A 20,409-nucleotide genomic window follows, 5' to 3' on the forward strand; every position below is an offset into this window, starting at 1 on the left:
GCATGTAGTCTTCGGTACTGTCTCCCTGTTCCATCAGGACAAGCTGCTTGGGTGAACACCACTCCGGAACTCTCTAGGTTTTCCAACAGGATCTGAGAGCAAAAAGAACCAGAGCTGGGGGCCATGCTATGGAGACTGGTGGGAGATCTCAGGAAGCTGACATCCCACAGAGGCTCTGCCCTGTATAAGGCCTGGTTCAATCCTGGATCAAGAGATTCCTCAACTCCTGTGAGTGACTTCTGCCAGTGGCCTCTAAAAGATACGAATCATTCTAAGAGTCTGCCTAGAAAAGAAAACAGAAGCACAGAGGCCAGCCAGAAGGAAGGTTGGCAGTGCAGACCCGATGCTAGAGAAGTGAGCATGCTCCATAGTTTACCAGGCTTGAGGGCTTGTCTTTGTCTGTGCAGTGTTGATGCTGACCCTGCCATCACACACCTCATCTAACTGACATGAGGGAAGGAAAAGCGCTGCAGCAGATGCTTTGCTCTGTCCCTACAATATCAACAGATGCCAGCTTTTCTTGTCCCTCGTGGACCATGATGGGAAGTGATTTGGATTCTCTGTTACATTGAGATGTGTATGTGTGATGTGTGTATGTTGCTATGTGCATATCTTCACTGTATGTGTCTAACATTCCAACAATTCCCCAGCCTTACATGAGTTAACCATTGGGAAAATGGTGGCCAGCCTCAAGTCCTCACCTGAAGTCCCAGTTGAAAGTAGTTTTTGGTTCTGCCAGGTGAGCCCTTTACCTGTGGATCTGAACCTGGCACAGGTAGCGCTTTTGTTAACCGTTCTGGAGTTTGCCAAAGGTATGTATCCCAACGGGATCGGAGTGCTTGTGGGGCTTCTTTCTAGCTTTACTTCCCGAGGGAATCTCAGGAACCCATGTTAAGGAGAAGTCACCTTGGAATGCAATGATGCTGGATTTGGAATTATAGAACCTCCTAGGTCCATTTCCTGATTGTGTTTTCTCTAGTCAGACACAGGGCGGCGCTCTTCACTAAGTAATCTGACAGCTGTGTGGGAAGCCGTCGCCTGTGAATTCTCAGGACTCCAGGAAAATGAATTCTTTCCTGTTCATCTGGCCACAGAGAGGTAGATCCAGGGTGACAAGAGTGGGGAGTGACCGCTGGCACCCGGCCACTGGGGCTGTGGGGCATTGTGTGCACCTGAAGGCTCGGCCTTCCGTTCATTTAATTCTGTATTGATGAAAGGCATGAGCAATCACAGTCTGAAATCTGTTCCATCTTCATGAGGGAAGATTGGGGTTGTACTGTGTGAATTAATCCCTTTGGGGGAGACATCAGCATGGCTAGTGGTGGTGACAGGAGAATAAGGGAGGTAGCAAGGTCACTATTAACCAACCACCAATCACCATACTGCTGATGGGGGAGGGGAACCCTTTGTCTAAAGGAACTGATTGAGCTTTGCAGAGGAAGGGGTGCAGACCTGCAGTGGAGACTGGCTTCTAACCACTCGCTCGGTCTCCCCAGCTGCAGTCAGAAGTCACACCTGGACACCACAGTCAGTCAGCCAACACTCTGCCAAAGCAGGGCGCCCTTGTGGGATTGGCTCTTAGGGACTAACAAAGAAAATTCTTTACAACAGATAAAAGGGAGTGTCTGTGGTTTGGTTTACAGCCCTACTAAGTAATTTTAATGAAACTAAATCACTGTGGTACCTCCAGAGTTTGGGTTTTGGAGGAACCAGTTTTTCTGTGGGCTGTGTCTGGATTGTAGAGAGCCCATGTGAATTAACTGGGACCGATTAAGATAAGTCTTGGATTGCATCAGATGTTCTCCAAATAAGACCCTGGATGTATACAGGATGTCCCCTTGACACATCAATTAATTAATCGGAAATGAAATATGCTCAATTCAAAACAGCTAGTCATAAAGCTAAGTCCTGCGCCAGCCAATGGCTGTAGTTGATGGAGCTTTGTAAGCATACACTTGCCATTATAAATATCAAATGCCACCTTTCCAGAAAGCTTACATATTTTCAAAGCTTTTGCTATCATTAATTGCTCAGGACTTTGAGTACTCCCAAGACAGTGTTATTGACTCCATTTAGGAGGACGGTCAGAAACTTAGTCCAGAAAACTTGGAACTCACTCCCCTGCGAAGGAGGCAGGGGAGTGCTAGTCCTCAGCCAGCAGCCTTGTCTTTGTGGAGATCTGCTGGGCTCTGGCTTAGCTGCTTAAGTGGCTCTCTGGATGGTTCACTGACAGTTCCCCTGAATCCCAGAAATGAACTTTATAATCTCAAAATCTTAAAATGCAATCTCAAAACCTTCCCAGCAGCTTGGCAGGGAGATGGAAATAGCCCAGAAAAATACAGAATGAGCAAGAACGGGCTACAGTCTACAGGCTGAGGGGAAGGCTATAACACTAAGGCCAGTCCTTAAGAGTATGAGGTCCAGGAAACCTGTCAGAGCAGAGGGTAGGGTCTGCAGGTGATGCAGGGACAGTGGGCACAGGGGCCTCCAGTCTCTCTGTTTTGGCCTTAATTAACAAGCCTATGAGAGTAGCTTAGGCCTTGCTCATATGTCAGCATGTAAAGTTCTCATAGTGCTGAATTTAGAGATAAATCCCTTCCACAGGCTGTGGCCCTCACTTCCCACTTAAGACATGCTATTTTCCACGGTCCTATGCTGACCCATCCTCAGGAGCCTCTGTGTTAGTTGTCAGTCTTGCTGGAGTCAGAATCCTGACTGTCCATCTGGACCTGGGCAGTCTACGCTTCTGGCTCTGTTGTTGTTTGTGTGTGTGCTTGTTCCTGTATTACCTGTAAATGATAGAAAAGTTAATGGTGATTTTCTTCTTTAGTTGGGTCCAGGATGAGGTTCGGACCTAAGTTAATGGCTGAGGGGTCTGCTAAATCACTGGGAACATTGCACTGTGTTTATATATTGATCTTCAGCTGCTGGGAGCTGTGTCAGTCAGTGGTGGGAACAGGAGGTGTGAAGCCACACCTTAGGGGTCCTCCACGAGGTGTGATACTCACAGGCTGACAAATGGTGGGAATATTGCTTCCCTTAAGTGCTGGTCATGTCCAGATGGTGCTAAATATCCGGTGCATCACCTCACAGCCCTCCCTCCACCCAGCTCTTCTGCACCCCCTTTAAGTCCTGTGCCCGAAGCCCCCAGTGCTTTCAAGTCCTGTGCCCGGATCTCCTTGTGTTTTTCCAAGTGAAGGAGCTCTGAAACTCAGGACCTGGGGTTTCAGAACCGCTCAGGAATCCATTCTTAGCACGCCTGCGACATTCTGTGTGCCACCCTGAAACAGCCAGTCTACCCCAGTCACCCAACTTCATGATTTTTTTTTTTAATTTTTATTTTTGGCAAGGGATCCCTTTACGGGCTGCCAGGAAGTACAGTGTTCATGGCTACCCACAGGCCCAGGGCTGTGCTTCAGTGCCGGAACTGTGCAGGCCAGACTGCTGAGTCTGCAGTTACGGCGTCTGTGCTTTTATCTCGTTCTCCACTGCTTCCGCTCCTCCGTTTTGGAACACACGGGATAATATGCTCTGGTCCCTTAAGGATGTAGAGGAAGGAACCATTTCCATATCCACTTGACTCAAGTCACCACAGTCAGCTGCTGGCTGAGCAAACTGACCTCAGATGAGTCACAATCCAGCTCACACAAGGTCACAGTTCAGCCAAACTCTGAAAGTCCAGTTGAGAGGTTGATGTCTGTGCTCAAGATGCCAGTGTAAGCAAGAGGGGTGGGGGTTGGGGGGATCAATGCTTGGTTCCAGCAACTTTCAGGCTCAGGAGACCACAGTGAGACCATGGGGCCCCAGCCCGGATGGGTGGCCAAGGGACAAGGCAAGAGCTGATAGGGATCAGGCAAAGTGCAGGGCTACTAAATGGGGCCCTGAAAGGCTGCTAGGTTTCCAAAGCCAGAGCGCTTCCGGCCTAAAGGAGTGTGTGTGTGTGAAATCTGGCCTCGGAGTGAAGCTTTAGGGTGATAAACTAGATCACAGAGGCCACAGGAGGGACCCAGGCAACTGTCACCGGACTGTGAGCCACCACTCATGTCACCCCACACCTCCACTGCATGTCACTGACCCAGACATGTTATCAGAATTAATCCTCACAGTCACCAGAGAAGAGAAGGACGCGCAGGTAAGGATATCAGGCTGTGGTCCAACAGGGTTTAACCTACACACGGGCTGTGTCAACATAAGGACACCGGTCACACCAAGGGACATTATTAGATCGCCAGGTCAGCACAGAAACCCAATCTTCCACCAGACGTTATTGCAACTTTCCATACTCCAATGGGTTTGATTCCTCCGCACTCATCTTTTCCTGTCTGGCTCCTTGCTGGTTCCAGGAAAGCTCTGGGCAGGTTGCAAATGTCTGAGTTGAAACAGCTCTTCCAGGGGGAGGATGCATCAGAGACTGACAGCAGGGCAAAGATATCTGCTTTGCCATCCTGCAAAAAGCTGCAGATTCCACCTGCCCTGACTAGGCTGCCTTCCAGAGTAAGCAGGCTGATCTCAGCCACAGTATTTCCACATGCCCGACACCCTGCAAACCGTGGAATGATGCCTGGGTGTGCTAAGCACAGGCGGCATCCGGAAGCTCCTGACTTCCTGGTGTCCTGGGGACTGTTAGTAAGGAAGCCAGTTGAGGAGCCGCTGCAGGAAGCCGCTCAAATCAGGGATCCTAGCAATTACTTAGGAAGTGGCTTTCATCATCATGAGTTGCAAAGTAGAGAGAGTAAAGGAGGAAGTGGAAAGTCGTTTGGTGGGGGAAATCACTCCATGGTGTTCGAAGGTCACTCCTGCAAATACTATATAAAATTGAGGTTATTGTTCATAGCACCACAATGAGTGGTCCATAAAGTCAAAGGGAGCTGAGTTTGGCTACTGGGAAAGTAATATTTGTTAATGAGGCTGCAAGTTTCACAGAAAGTGTACAAAGTTTAAAAGAATTTTATACTCCAAAATTTGAATATTAGGTCGATATTGTTGAATGGGATGTAATTCACAGGGATCAGGAACCAAGAACACCAGAACATATAATGTACAGTTTGCTTTCCATTCACACTTTCCACAACCCTCAGAGTAAGAAATTCTTTCTGACTGATTTCCAGGACCTTTATATAACAATCAGTTTATTTAGGTATTCATCCTAAGTCTTACACAAATGGTAGCATATTATATAAACTGTACTACACCACAATGCTCTGATGAACAAGAGTATATTGAAGAGCCTACCACACAAAGAGGATCTCCATTGTTTTTAGTAGATGCATATTTCGTGTTTACTTTTGCTTCGTTTTGAGTCTCACTATGTAGCTTTGGCTGACCTGGAACTCGCTGTAGACCAGGTTAGCTTGAGCTCACAGAGCTCCCTCTGCCTCCACCATGATTAAAGGTGTACACCACCGTGCCCTGATGCCTTGTAGACCTTTAACATTACACTGTTTGCTTATTAATGAACCAACGTATTATGCTTATTATGTTTGCTTATTAATACCAACATATCCCATATATTTTGTCACAATAAGTCAAGTTAAGTCTTGCATGCATGTCATGATGCCCAGGGTCAGACATGCATAAAATTAGCCTCCCAGTGTCTGAGATTCCTCTGTCCTAGCTTCATTTACTGAGTGTTATAATATAAGGAAGTCTTGCAATTCAGTTAGCTTGAAGGGTTTGCTGTTATCGATGAGGCACAGCGTCTATTTCCCTTTATTGGAAGGTCCACCCGAGGCTTTAGCCATTTGCCTATTGCGTTCTTGATATTCTTCTTTCTTTACTGGCTTCTAGGAGTTCTATATATTAAGGGTGTGGGTTGTAATAGCAATGAAAATGTTTTATTTCTCCTCACTGCCTGTTTTGATTTCTTAATTTGCTAATGGTTGATTTTCATGAGTAAGTCAACATTTTTGTGTAGCTGAAATTAAAAATCCTTTCTCTATGCTTGGATTTTAGTTAGAAAATTCTTCACTTAGTTCTGAATTTATAAAGAACAATTTCCCTGATCATGATTTCTATTGCCGTTTTGTGTGTGTGTGTGTGTGTGTGTGTGTGTGTGTAGTGTGTGTGTAGTGTAGTGTGTAGTGTGTGTATAGTGTGTGTGTGTAGTATGCGTGTGTAGTGTGTATATAGTATATGTGAGTGTAGTGTGTAGTATGTAGTATGTGTGAGTGTAGTGTGTAGTGTGTGTGTGTAGTGTGTGTGTAGTGTGTGTGTAGTGTGTAGTGTGTGTGTAGTATGTGTGCGTGTAGTGTGTAGTGTGTGTGTAGTGTGTATGTACTGTATATGTGTGTAGTGTGTATGTACTGTATATGTGTGTATAGTGTGTGCGTGTGTGTAGTATGTGTGCCTGTAGTGTGTAGTGTGTGTGTAGTGTGTGTAGTGTATGTGTGTGTATAGTGTGTGTGTATAGTGTGTGTATGTAGTGTGTGTGTAGTGTAAGTGTGTGTGTAGTGTGTGTATGTAGTGTGTGTAGTGTGTGTGTGGGGTGTTTGGTTTTAATGTTGAAATATTTCATGCATTTAGATTCCTTTTGAAACATGCTATAGGTATTGTAGGGTAGTAAACATGGTTGTAGCTGTTTTCCTTTCTGAAAATTGACCTCCGCTCTCCCTCCTAAGCTTCCTGCATGGACGGTCACTGGTGTATGCTGGCTCACCTAATTAGCAAGTTCATCATTCATATTTTTATCAGCAGCTACACAGTTGCCAAATGCCATATTCCACATAGTAGTTTTTTCAATGATAATTTGAGTTGTAACTTAATCTAATAATTTCCCACATCTTTTGGTGCCCATCTGTAGTTTTATGCTTTCCTCTTACTTTTTGGCTTATTTTATATCTTATTTTTATCTAATACAATGAAGATTTAATTATTAAACCATTGTAACTTAAAAATTGACAGAACTTCAACCTCCCATCTCTGGACTCTTTGTTTCAGATTTTTTCTGTCTTTTCCTGAAGTTTGGAACCAACTTAGTAAAAGCGTATGTAAAAACATCAAGATCATAAGGGACCTCAGCTAGTTTTTTCCAGTGTAATCCATAAAATATGCCAGGGACAATGGCATCCTACAATGCCCAGTCCACTTGTCCAAAGCTGCCGTTGTTCTTGCGCTGACTCTAATACTCACATGTGAACATTTTAGGGTGTCTGAGTTTCAATTCATGAAAACTTTCCTATTAGACTTAGTACTGCAGCTGTTGTTCCTTTATGGCTGTGTGGTTATTTCTCTACATCTTCACAGCTGTTCATTCCTATACGTCCATGTCGTACCCAGCTACGTCAGTCAGTGATGTAATCCCTCTCATATGCTATCTCATAATGCTATCATACACATCCTATTTATTTTTTAATTTAATAATTTCCCACATATTTTTCACTGCTTTTTATGAATTTATGAGTCTAATACTAATTTTTATTTGGACCCATTAAAAGGTAGAATTGCCTATAGCCAGTTTTTGAAATAATTGAAATAATTCTTGAATGTGATCTTGACATATTTATTCTCATTATTATGCATCATTCAAAACCCAGTAAGAATATCTCATTTCCCAAGGCACCATAACCCTGTGAGTTCATCCTTATTTTGTTTGACATTTTGGGCATAATTTATTATAAATTAATTATTAATGATTGTAGAGCTTACATTCTTCCCTGAGTTTGAAAAGAGAATGGATGGTCACTTTAACAGTGAGAGGCAATTTGCATTATGCTCAAGTTAAGTTCCTCCTTAAGCACAAAAGGCAGGTACGACCCAGTGAAATTGAGAATAGTAAATAAATCAGCAGCAGTGGATCAGATAAACATTGGTGGCACATCTTAATGAAGCACACACTTTCTTAAATAGCAAACAGAAAACAGATCTGATGTACAGATATGCTCCTGTGAAGCAGACCCCTGATGCTGGTCTCCATGGAAACCACAGAGCACAGGAGGATCGGGCCAAGGTGACGCCACCATAAGTCATCCCTGTCCTGACATGGCACCGTGTCGTGTCTTCAGCTCATTTGCTTCTGTGGAACCGCACTGTGATTTATGAAGTCTACCTTCAAGGCACAGAAAAGGCTTGTATCACTGAAAGGCTTGTATCACTTGAATCATCTAGGTTTTCACCTCCTCAGGAGTAATAGGCTGGGGAGGGGAAGACTGTCAAGTTGAAGATTACCAAATGGGTGACTATTCTGAATCAACTTCCATGAAACAAGTAGACAGGAACGGCTCCCCCTTCTAGCTGGTTCCAGTAGCTGGGGGCAGACTTCACAAGAATGCCAGGGTGCACCACTTAGTACCCATGCCCTCAGACTGTCGGGTGTTAGAATGATTGTGCTGGTACCAGCCCATGACTTTGTAAAGCTCCAACATGCTCATCCTTTAAAATCTGCCACTAGTGCTCTAAATTCCCGAGCACAGCAGCACTGGGACTGAGCCTGCTTCCTGACCGTCCATGGTTCCCCTGTTTGTAATTCTGGGCGAGCCAACTCTTACCATCATTGTTTGGTTTCTGCTGAAGGAATTCCCATCTACATGCATAGAGCTACTCATCAGAATGAGCAGAAGAAATACAGGACAAGGTATAGGTGTCAGTGGGCAGGGCAACACATGGTCAGGACACAGGGTGGAGCAGTTCAAATGGAAGGCAACTGAGAAAAGAGGAGTACAGCAGACGAGAATGGCAGCTTTCTAGAGAAATGCACACCTTTAATTCCAGCACGTGGGAAGCAGGCAGATCTCTGTGAATTTGAAGCCACCCTGATCTGCATAGGGAGTTCTAGACTAGTCAGGGCTACATAACTAGACACTATCCCAAAGAAGGAGAAACAGGAGGAGGAGGAAGAAGAGGAGGAAGAAGAGGAGGAGGAGGTGGAAGAGGAGGAGGAGGAGGAGGAGGAGGAGGAGGTGGAGGAGGAGGATGAAGAAGCAGATTCATGGACTAGCATTTGCAGAGAAAGAAGAGGGTCTGTTCTTACTAGTGATGAGCAAATGCTCTTTACCGCCTTCTTGCTGTGTGATGCTTGTCTACAGAAAACAGTGGATCACATGCATCCTGGGCCAGCTTATCAGATGCTGTCCCAACAGGAAGGAGCTTTAATTTGGGCCGAGACTGTAAAGAACATGGTTTCCATTCATTGTTCCCAGGAAACAGAACACTTCCCTTAGTCATACTTGCCACCATTCGTCTGGAGAAAGCAGAGGTGGGGCAGTAACACTTTTTTTTTTTAATAAAAGAACTGAGTTTGGAAACATCTGTGGCAAATCAAAATAATTTTCTTGATAGATATGTGCTATGATGGTTAATATTGATTGTGAACTTGATGGGGTCTAGAATCACCTAGAGGAAAACCTCTGGACATATATGTCAGAGAGTTTCTAGGTTGGAAAACCCACCTCAAATGGATGGTGCCATTTCAGGGACTGTTCCTTCCCAACTGAATAAAAAAGAGAGAGCAAGCCGAGTATCAACATTCGTCCTCCTCATTCCTGACTGGAGATAAAGTGTGACCAGCTGCCTCCTGACTCCTGATGCCAGGATTCCCCCACCATAGTGGACTGTACCCTCAAACTGTGAGCCAGCATAAACCCTTACTTCCTTATGTTGCTTCTGTCAAAGCGATGAGAGAAATAACTAAATTGCATGCCCACAAATGCGACTGCTGTGGCATGGCCTGACCTGACCTGGAGTCACTCTGAATCTAGAGAAAAACTCTCTCCTGCTCTTATAGGTGCACCACCTCTAAACTTCCTCCCAAGAAATGGAAAGAAGCTTCCAAATTTGAAAACTGGAGACCTGTGACTGCAGTGCCTCCCCGCCCCACACACCACCCAGATCTTTAGTGGAATGTTTAAACAAGCGCTGATAACATGTTCCGCAACAGCCCAAATAAAGTTTTACAAGGAGAACAGGTGGGTCTGTTTGTAAGATCAACTTTCCCCAAAGCAACAGTCAGACAAGCATCTCAACCTTGCCACTTGGTTAATGTTTCTCTCTGCCCCCCTCCATTCCCCACACCCCTCTTCTGTGTGCAAGGCTGCCTGCTTGGCTTTTCACCTGCAGTCTGTCAGAGTGGCCCCAGTCATTACACATCTGTACTTGAATCCTAGATCTCCTCCCCTCCCCCACCAATCTGTCCTGCGGCTGTGGTCTGTGGATACCTGTGTTTCCATGTTGTCTGAGGTCTGCAGGTGTGCCCCATGAAGGCTCCATCTTCATACCACTTTCCCTTCCCAGATTCCCCTGGGGCTTTATCTCCTGCCGGATGCCCGCTCGGGCCACAGACCCAGCCAGTGAACTCCTTGGTGCTTCCCACATAATATCTCATCCTTTAAATAATAAATTCATCAGTAGGGTTAGGAGGTGATTCTTCCTGTTGTACATCCTCTGAGCCCCGCCCCCCTTTGTCCCTGCCCCAGGGAATGCACACAAAGGCAAGCTTGCAGGCTGGAGGTCAGGGTGCTTTTCTCCCTTAGTGACATGAAGCATGGCATACATGCCCAGGAGACAAACATGAATAGGAGGCACAGCTCAGCTTGATCTTTGTGGCATACACCAGAGAGGCAGAGCCAAGGATGCTCTGCGTGGCTGGAACATTGGTACATAGTTGTCCTGGACCAGATCGTGTTCTTTGCCCAATATATTGTCTTTATACTAAGTCTCCTGCTGGCTTTGGAAAACTTCTCTGGGCTCCTGAACCACAGCTACACACACACACAAATACACACACCAAATACACACACACACACACACACACACACACACACACACACACAGGTAAGCCTGTCTGGGTTGTGGATGGCAGGCTAGACACTGACATACACCATAACACACACCACATATACCACACACACCACACACCACACACCACACACCACACACCACACACACACACACACACACACACACAAACCTGTCTGGGTTGTGGATGGCAAGCTAGACACTGATCCACATGCTTTTCTTTTCCCTGGTTGAATGCATAAACAGGTTTCCCCATCATTCTCAAAAGTTCCCACAGCCACTAGAACCTGTCCTTGAAATAAGCATCCCAGCAACTCAATTTCTTCCTATGTAGCCTCCGAACTGACTCCTCGATCAGATGGGAGACCATACATAGCTTCATCTGACCCAAAGCATGGACCCTATATTAGTAACAATCGGCTCATTGTTTCCCCCTGTGTGGCTGCTGGAGTCCAGGATGGACTTTGAGGTTGAGCTTGCAGTTGGCAAAACTCCAGTCCCAGACAGCTCCCAGTGCCCTGCAGGTCTACACCCTGCCACACTCCTGGAAGCCTAGCAGTACCTCCTGGGGAAAAGGTCAAGGTTCAAACCGAACCTGCCAGCAGCACTCCCCAGGGTTTGCTTCCTTCTGGTGGCTGCTGTTATCCATACTGCTATACCTGAAACATCCCCCTGCCTCCCTGCATCACATCAGCTCATCCCAGGATGCTTACAGCTTACACCCACTGTGCTGGCTGCTTCCGGACCTTTCTGATGCTCTGCCCAGTGTGAGGCAGATACTGACTTCTGCTATATATTCCTCTGTGAAACTACAAGATCATGCCTCCCCTCCCCGGTTACCTGAAAAGCAGCTGCTCCACTGGTCACCCGGTAGTAACTCCTTCCCTATAAAGGGATTATTCTGAGATCCGTTGTCCACTCCACGAACCTAGTGTGTAGCTCAAGGCCAGGAGTGAACCAGGTCACATGTGCCAAATAGGCCAGGGGCACTAACAGCATTGCACGGCAGCAGCCTTGCAGCAGACATTTTTTTTCTCGCTTTAATAAAATTGCCCAAGTTTTGGGGTTATCACAGTGAAAGTTCTTCTCCTGCCTGTACTGCAACCCTCTCTCAAGGGCAGGGTAAGCAAACAGCCAGATAATGGGGATTTTGATCCTGTGAGCCCGTGGGCTCTGCTCCATCTGCCATCGGGCCATCGCCAGAGGCTGTGCCAACAGGTGGGTGTGTCTGGGACTAGGAAAAAGCGCTAGCTGAATCTGCCTAGGGTTACAGTTGTAATCGGCTCCAGGGCCTGCCATCCTTGACTGGTAGGCCATCTGGCTGGTGGGAGCAGTGTGTATCTGTGGTGGGTAGCCAAGCATCTCTACTGTATATTGTTTATTTTATTGTAGAGGAAGTGAACCAGCAGAGTTTCCCAGGTCCTCCCATCTGTTAGGTGGATCACAGTTTGAACCTTTGAGGTCTGTTTGACTTTAGCACCTTGGCACTTTCCCTAATCTGAGCCATAGTCCTGCTGTGCCCACTAATGTGGGGGTATGACCTAGACAACCACAGCATGTCTCTCTAATGGTAAGCTCTTGGCTGGGATATGAATACTGGGGTCCAGTGCCTTCCACAGGCCATTTCTAAGAGGATCCAGATTCTTTCCACTTGAAGCAACTTCATGCAGCATCAGGAGGATGTCGGGGCAGTCTTGGAGGCCCTTCAGGGGTCTGCCAGCCCTGAACCCTAGGATCTTCTCTCTAGGATGTAGCTCTGGGTGGTACAAATTGCACGCTGCCCTTTTGTCCTTGTACTGAAAACACAGCAGGCTTCAGAGAGCACTGGTTATGTATACCCTCCTTGAATTCTGGGTGTGCTGCTGATGTCTCCTGCTACCTTGGCACTAGACTAATGGCTCTGGGTGCAAGTCCTGCAACCCCAAGAGCCAGGTCCAAACAGAAGGCAGCATTCAAAGCCCACATGGTCCTGGCTTCAGATCTTGGCATGGGTAGACAGAGTCCTACTGAGTCACAGGGTGTCAAGGGAAGGGCTATAGCAGGAGAGAGCAGCAGTGTATACCTATGAGGAATGCATAACCAAGTTTAGATGTTCAGTATCAGTAGTTGTGCCAGAGGGAGCAACATGAATTAAAATGTCCACTACTTAAGTTTTAAGTTCAATTTGTTTTTACCAATCTGAAAAGGTTTAGAATTAATCTGCATTATTTCAAAATTTGTCTAATATAATCTCCCTCTTTGAAATGATTGGACAACGGTTTTGATGTCCAGCTTAAGTACTTTTGTTGCTATTGTTTGAGAAAAATATAATTCTTTGTGGCTTCAAAGCCTATGTGATTAATGTCTCTAAACCAGACACTGCAAAATTCTAAGAGTGGATATCTATTTAAGAAAAATTAGATTTTTTTTAAAACATAGAACTCATAAAAACATGAAGCATAAAACAAAGATCCCCACGTATTCTTGTTTGGCTGTGATCGCTTTATCTTCAGTAAACAAACATCTCAGATATAGTTGGAATCCTGTTCCCAGAGGTTAGCCTGTTGCGTGTGTAAGCCCTCGAAAACATCAATATGTTGTACCCCCTGAAGCACAAACACACCTGTCCTTTTCTACAAAGATTTAGTAGCTCATGCCCTTGCTTAATCTTAAAATTGTAACCCTGGGGTTTGCGTGAGAAGTTTGGAGAAAGAACAGGAAATTTAACTTCCATACAGTTTACCACAGGATCTGCTCTGCTCCACAGAGCCAATGGGCTCGATGGCTTTCACGTATTTTGGAAGTCACTCTTGGTGCATGTTGTAACTCCTTCATCTTCTTCAGGTGGCATCTACACCCTCTTTGCCTGGCGATCTCTGACATGCTGTCTTCTGATTTGTAGAAAGGATTATTTTTGATGGACCTTGACCAAAGTGACCTGGTTTTCCCCCATGCTCTGTGCTTTGGTGTCACGTCACAATGTCAGACCTTACTGTTTTAGCAGCCTGTTCTGCCTTCCATATTCCCACCACCGTCTCCATCACTATCGACATTTGATGTGTGCATGTCAGCTTCTGGGTCTTTCTGCTCTCTCCCATCCCCTCTGCTTCTCTCTCCACCACTGGATATTGTGCATAGCTAACATATTATTAAAATTAATTTTCCTGTTTCCCCTTACATTCCATTATGCCTTTTTAAACTCACCTGAATAGAACTTCAGGGAGCTTAGAACATCTTAAGAAAATACACCTGGATCGAAGGTCCAAGTGGGGCCTGTGCACTGAGTTGTATGGAAGGCAGGCAAGGGAGGAGCTTTCACTGACCTGCCCGCCTCAGAGCGGAGCCATCTGCAGGGACCTAGAGGTCACTGGGACAGTGCTGGAGTTTGCCAAAGACTACATTGAAAACACAGTTAAACACTTGAAGTGTATACTCTGACTTTTCAGTAACTTCTATTTAGAGCAACAGTTCTCAACCTGTGGGTCGTGACCCTTTGGGGGGGGGGTTGGTGGGATCACATAGCAGATATCCTGCATATCAGAGATTTACATTATGATTCATAACAGTAGCAAAATTACATTATGACGTATCAAGGAATTAATTTTATGGTCAGGGGATCACTACAAACTGAGGAGTCTTAGTTTCCAAGGTACAGGAGCAGCGTGTGCCATCCAGGAGGGCCTCAGTAACTAGAAGTCCTCGGGGAGCATTTCCTGGGGGAGGAATTAATCCCAGACTGGGTCCGCTTATGATTTACACACACCTCACAGTTAAAAGATCCACATTCTAAAGGGGCTGCTGGAACCTTTGTCCCCTGAGAACAAAAGCAGGAGATTAGCTCTGTGTTATCAATCAGTGTTGTCAAGATGGAGTAAAAAAGGCTAACTTTAAAGGCTTCACCTGTTGAAGTAGTACTTAGAGCTTCCAGTGGAATCAAAGGTCACTCTTGCTTGAGGTTTTGTGTCTTGAGTCCTCAAATGGGCACACTGAATTATCTTTAAGAGTAGCCTCAAAGCACCGGAGATGGATTAGCGTCTTAATCTTAATAGCACGAGGCCTGTACTTAGGTTTGGGGCTCACTGGACTAGGTGGCATTGTCTAGGGCTGTCCCTGGCATGTGGTACTATTAGAGGTGGGCGGGGGAAGAGGGTGGGCTTTGTGCCTCAGAGCCTTTGACCGGCTTTAGGGGTGTTCTCAAAAGGCTCTACCAGCCGAGTTGGTGTCCACCCTCGGACAATGGGATTTGTCAAGAGCCAAATAAATGAAATCTTGGGCTCAGGCAGGGAAGGGTGAACACACTGCTCCTATTTATGTGGAAAACAATGGTAGCTGGGTACAAGCCGAGGCCCGAGAAGACTGGACATGGAAATGCTACCTGAAACCTCTTTCCCTTCAAAGTCAGAATCACATCAGAAAGACTGAAGCTGCCTAGGAATTGCCTTCTCTGATTGATGTCACTACCCAGTGGTAGGAATCATTTCTGTGTATATGTAGACAACAGCCAACTGTAGAGTTCTCTCAGACACAAGGGTGAGCAGAGGCTTCCAGGCCCCAGCATAAAATCATGGACACATTGTTGGTTTTTCATAATGTCAGAATTTATTGAATAACAATACATTCACAGGGGACCTTGTGAATCCTGATCTAAGAGGTTAGTTTCATTGGCCACATTATTGGAATTGTTAGGGTCAGTTGAAGCCATCTTTTACTAACTATTATCAAAGTCTAATTTCTTTAGGCTGTCAGAGTGGATTCAAGACCAATGCCTCTTTAGGAAGTCTTCAGTCCTTTGGTGCCAAACAGGGTCTAGTGAGGCAGAGTGAACAGAGACCAGGCTGTCAGACTCTTCGTTGGAACAGCCACTGCTTGACTTCCCAGACTGTATTGTGTAAGCCAATCTACTAAACACCGTTCAAATATACCCAGTCTATGAATTCTGTTCCCCTAGAGAATGCTGACTAACCAGGAAGAGACATTTCTCTTCTTAGTACCAGGTTGGTGATACCTGAAATTTGTCAAGTAGTACTGATTCCTTGGTAGTTGGTCCAAGCACATGTGTTTTCATTCAGGTCTTAGCTACTAACTTTCAGATCATCCGTCGTTACATATCAAACAGTAATTACATCTGTATTGGTGTGTCTACCGCTTATAGAGTGGCTAAAAAAGGGCTAGAGAGGGTACATCAGTGCTCAAGAAGTTGAAAGGACCTCTCTTGGAGGTAGCGGGCCAAAGGCTGACATAGAGGCAGACATACAGAGTCTCTGCTGGTGTTGGGTTGGGCAAAAGCTGCTGGATTCTGTCCGGAGACTCTAGGTCACTTGTTTGAGCCTCAAGACTTAGCTAAGATGTTAAAGTGAGGTGCAAGACTGTGGAGGCTGTTAACGTGCATGCAAGACTGGGTTCCTACAAACCACTGGGTGGTTTGGTGATGGCATCCTGGCAGAGGGCCATATCACCAGTGGGAGCCAAGCTACACGGAAGCTCCTAGGACCGTTAGGGGCTCTCTACCTACAGGTCACTTACACACACAGATGCCAGGTTGGCAGGGGCTGTGGCCATCTGCAGGGTTAGGTGCTCTCCTCATTATGGGGCCCAGGTGAGGTGTTATAGCCTTCCTCGATTTGTGTGTTTGTAAGTCTTGGCCCTGGCTTTCCTGGTGAGATTTTAATATTTCTTGTGCTCATATGGCCTCCATATACTCCAATAAATTTATAGTGGTGCTCTTTTTACTTTCAGGAATAAGCTATTCATCAGTCCCTGCCCTGGAGGAGGTGCAAGACAGACCTCACTGTCTACTTGTTCATCAAGATGCGGAATCATCCTGAACTTAAAATACAGTCATTCAGAACAAGACACAGTCTGAAAACCCACTGTTTTATTAAACATGGAGTAACCTAGAACAGAGGACAGTATGATCTCAATGCTACTAATGTCTTCAGTGCCTCTCAATATTGAGGTGACGGGACAAGTCTCACTGCTAGGACCCTCTTCTCTATAGAGCCTGTCCTCCACACTGGCTGTGAAGAAAGGTCCAATTGCTCTTCAGGAATGTGGTTTGCATGATGGTCACGGCAAGTATTTCTGCCTCTGGATCACTGGGCGTGAAGAAACTGTACAATGACTGTGTCTTTGCAAGCACTGGGTGACAACTGAATGGGTAAAGAGACATCAGACCGTCACCTGGGGATAGTTGAATCTATTGTCTGCCATCACAGAGCTGTCCCTTCTGGCCTCTGAATGGGGGTCTTACTTTTGTTCCCCACCTGTCCCTGCCAGATATTCTCCCCATTCTTCATCTTCCGTGGTTTCCAAATGCTCCTGTATTCCAGACAGCTTTGACATATGGGTGCATGTTAGCTGCTACCCTGCCCCTTGACCATCGCCATTCTCAGCCTCAGTCTTCCAGTGCCACACAGACAAGCTTCTCCTGCACGGGGAGATGCTCTCTGCAGCCTGCACCTCACAGGTGCATCCTTGCTTCCTGCTCCCATCCTTCCCCATCTCACCCCAATGGGATCCTTCTGGGACCTGTGTGCTTCCACCAGTCCACTAGTCCCTACCACTAGTAGACACTCTTCATGGGCAACTTGCTATTCAACCTTTCTTCAGAGGTATGACAAGACACTTTTCCTTCTCTGATGGCTTTTTCCTCTTTTCGGCCTAATGGCAGCTAGTTGAATGGTGCATGCTCAACAAATACTGAACTTCTCAAATTGAGTTTTCTTGGAGATTGTTGGCTCATTAACGATGCTGATCAACAAGGGAGAAAAAAACGGTGTACCTGGCTGACGTTTGCCTCATCCTCTTTGCATCACCATTAAGCCAGGATGCTAATCCTGGCAGAGATGGGCACTTCCCCAAGTGCTTTTGCTGATCGGCCCTGCCTTTCATCCCTGGCTTCCTGCCCTTCATCAACCAAATCTCCTGGTAACTATGAGCAATGGAGAAAGGAAGACTGTGAGATGGTAGGGGCTGGCTTGGCTGAGATAAACTGGGTCCCCGAGAACTTACCAGAATGTTTGCTTCTTGCTTTTTTGGCAAGCCTCCATTTTCATTTCATAGCAGGGAACACACTCCCCACTGTCTGCCAGAATTACCTCCAGTGTGGTGGGAGCTGGTGGCGGCTGATCAACAGCGGCATGGTCACAGCTGTAAGTGGTAGATAAGGACTGTAATTGCTACTAGAAAAAAAAAGAGGCCAGGAGTATGGGGGTGGGGCTCCCCCACTCTCCACAGCGGCTTCCCACTGTGCATGGCAAAGATAACCATGTGTACCCAAAGCCCATTTGTCTTCCCTTGTTGCACAGATAGAAAAACTCTTCACTGAGGCCAACACCAGCAGATTCTAGGGGTAGGGCTGGTCTTGACCACCCTTCCTCTCAGAATCTCTGCTCCCTGGCTGTGCTTAGCTACCTCCTAGCTTAGGGAGCCTGAGTCCTGAATGACCATTTACTGCAAAGCGTACATAGGCCGAGGTACAAGGGAGATGCTTCTGCTTGGGAGAAAGTGTGGAGGTTTTAGGCCCAGGCCTCTATACAAGGAACGTCTTAAGTCCTCACTACAGTGACTCAGTGCTGGGACCATACACTGTCCCTGTCTCATCCACAGTGAGAGCTTTCCTGAGCTCTCATGGTTGACTGTGGTCTTAGCCACTGTGCTATTGATGAGAAGAGACACCATGACCAAGGCAACTATTAAGAAAAAGAGCATTTGGGGTTGGGGATTTGGCTCAGTGGTAGAGCGCTTGCCTAGCAAGCACAAGGCCCTGGGCTCGGTCCCCAGCTCCGAAAAAAAGAATAGGAAAAAAAAAAGAAAGAAAAAGAGCATTTAATTGGGTTCTTGCTTACCATTTAGAGGTTTAGTTCATTATCACGATAGGGAGCACAGTGGCATTCATGTAGCAGAGAGAGGAGGGGAGGGAAAGGGAGATGGAGGGGGAGAGGGAGCCTGGGGCTGGTATGGGATTTTGAAACCTCAAGTTCCACCACAAGTGACACTTCCTCCAACCAGTCCATACCCTCTAATCCTTGTAATCTTTTCAAATAGTGCCACGTGGAGCTATGGCCTACGGGAGCCATTCTCATTCAAGCCTCCACAGCTAGCATGATGTGAGTTCCTCCTTAACTGATGTCTTTCCCACCAACCACATCCTGGTTCCATTAACATTTCCTTGCTTCCTCGGATGTCGTAGCCCTAGGAAGGAGTCTTGCCCAGGCTCTCACACCATGTATTCACATCCAACACAAGCGGGACTCGTGTTTCAGATGCCAGGCAGAGAGAGAGAGAAGTGGGAAGCAGGTGCCCACAGGCTAGGGATGAAAATCTTAGCATGAAGGTTTGTTTTGTTTTGCTTTGCTTTGCTTTTTAAGAAACACTGTGTGTTGGGAGGCAGAGCATGTCTATAGACCAATGGGTGTCATTGGCCACGGCTTGCAACTTCCCTCTACCCTTCATCTACCCCCACCCTCATTTATTTATTTAGCACTAACTGTGGGACTAAAGCAAGATGAAGCTGAGGGCCAGACACAAAGGCTCTGCTTCTTGGGTGGCTCCAGGAATTCTTGGTGAATAAGCCTGAGGGATTGGGAGTTTTAGCTCCACAGTAGAGGGAGATAGAGAAGAGTTGCCCAAGTTGGAGAGGTATGACTATTCCATGGCACAGGAAAGCCAGGAAAAGGCATAAATGGAGATTTGACCTGTAACTATATGCTCCTTGTTTGTTTGTTTGTTTGTTTGTTTGTTTGTTTTGGCAATGCTGAGTGTTGACCCAGCGCTTGTCTCATGTAGAGCCATGTCCAACCTCTTTGTATGTGAAATGTGGTGGCACACATGAGGAAGGCTAAGGAGAACCGAAGTGACTGTGAACCGAGGACTGTGAGGGTGTGTTTTAGGATTAAAGATGATAAGACCAGAGGTAGATGTTATGGCAAAGTCAAGAAAAAAAGCAGAGTCTGACTGACCCATTGATTTGGCCTTGAAAATCGTGCAGACATTTAATCTATAAGCAAAATAAAGGGTTATTTGGCAACTCCCACCATGGCATCCACTCACACCCAAGTGAGTGCAGAAGCAGGGTTGTAGGGGAGACCCCAGGGCTGGGCATTCTGTGAGCCTCACTTGTGAGCAGCATCTTTTCTTGGAGCTGGACGAAATCTCTCAGGATGACAGGTGGGGAAGGAGAATGTTAGAAACCCAAGAGGAAAAGAAACTGCTCAGGAAGCAAATGCTGTTCAGCTTGGGCAACTCCCCAGGGAAGAAGGCTTTGCTGACCCTGGCTTCTGACTAGTCAGAAGGAAATTTCCAGAAGTGCAGCCCACTGACTAGATAGACCCTAGGGCTCTTCCCCTACATCTTTTATACATATCTTTCCTTCCTTGCTTGCTTTCTTTCTTCCTTCTTTTCTTCTTCCCTCCCTCTATTCCTCCCTTTCTCTCTTCTTCTCTCTCCCTTTCCCCCCTCCCTCTGTCCTTCCTTTCCCTCCTCCTGCCTCCTCTCTTTCTTTCTGCAACAAGATAAACTTGTAAGTTACACAGCAGCAGGGTTGGCACTCATTGGAAATACTGCAGCACAGTGCCTATGGGGCAGGGCACGCTGGCAGCCTTCCGTGTTGTATCCAGCAAGAATATATATCCATCAGCAAGGATCACAAAATACACATGTTCTCAGATTGAGAAGCAAAGGCCACTGATCTCCAGTCGATTT

The 20,409-nt window shown here is 46.3% G+C and overlaps 1 long non-coding RNA gene across 1 annotated transcript; it reads right to left on the reverse strand.

Annotated features, from left to right (window-relative positions):
• Nucleotides 1-5,115: 5,115 nt before the first annotated feature.
• LOC120099128 (uncharacterized) lies at nt 5,116-11,926 on the reverse strand. Its single transcript, XR_015646253.1, has 4 exons — nt 11,569-11,926; nt 10,149-10,316; nt 9,384-9,424; nt 5,116-8,044 (listed from the first exon to the last, which is right to left on the reverse strand). It is a non-coding gene; the product is annotated as an uncharacterized LOC120099128 (long non-coding RNA).
• Nucleotides 11,927-20,409: the final 8,483 nt, after the last annotated feature.

Source organism: Rattus norvegicus, chromosome 1 (assembly GCF_021556685.1).
Source record: "Rattus norvegicus strain SHRSP/BbbUtx chromosome 1, alternate assembly SHRSP_T2T, whole genome shotgun sequence".
Taxonomy (NCBI): Eukaryota; Metazoa; Chordata; class Mammalia; order Rodentia; family Muridae; genus Rattus; species Rattus norvegicus.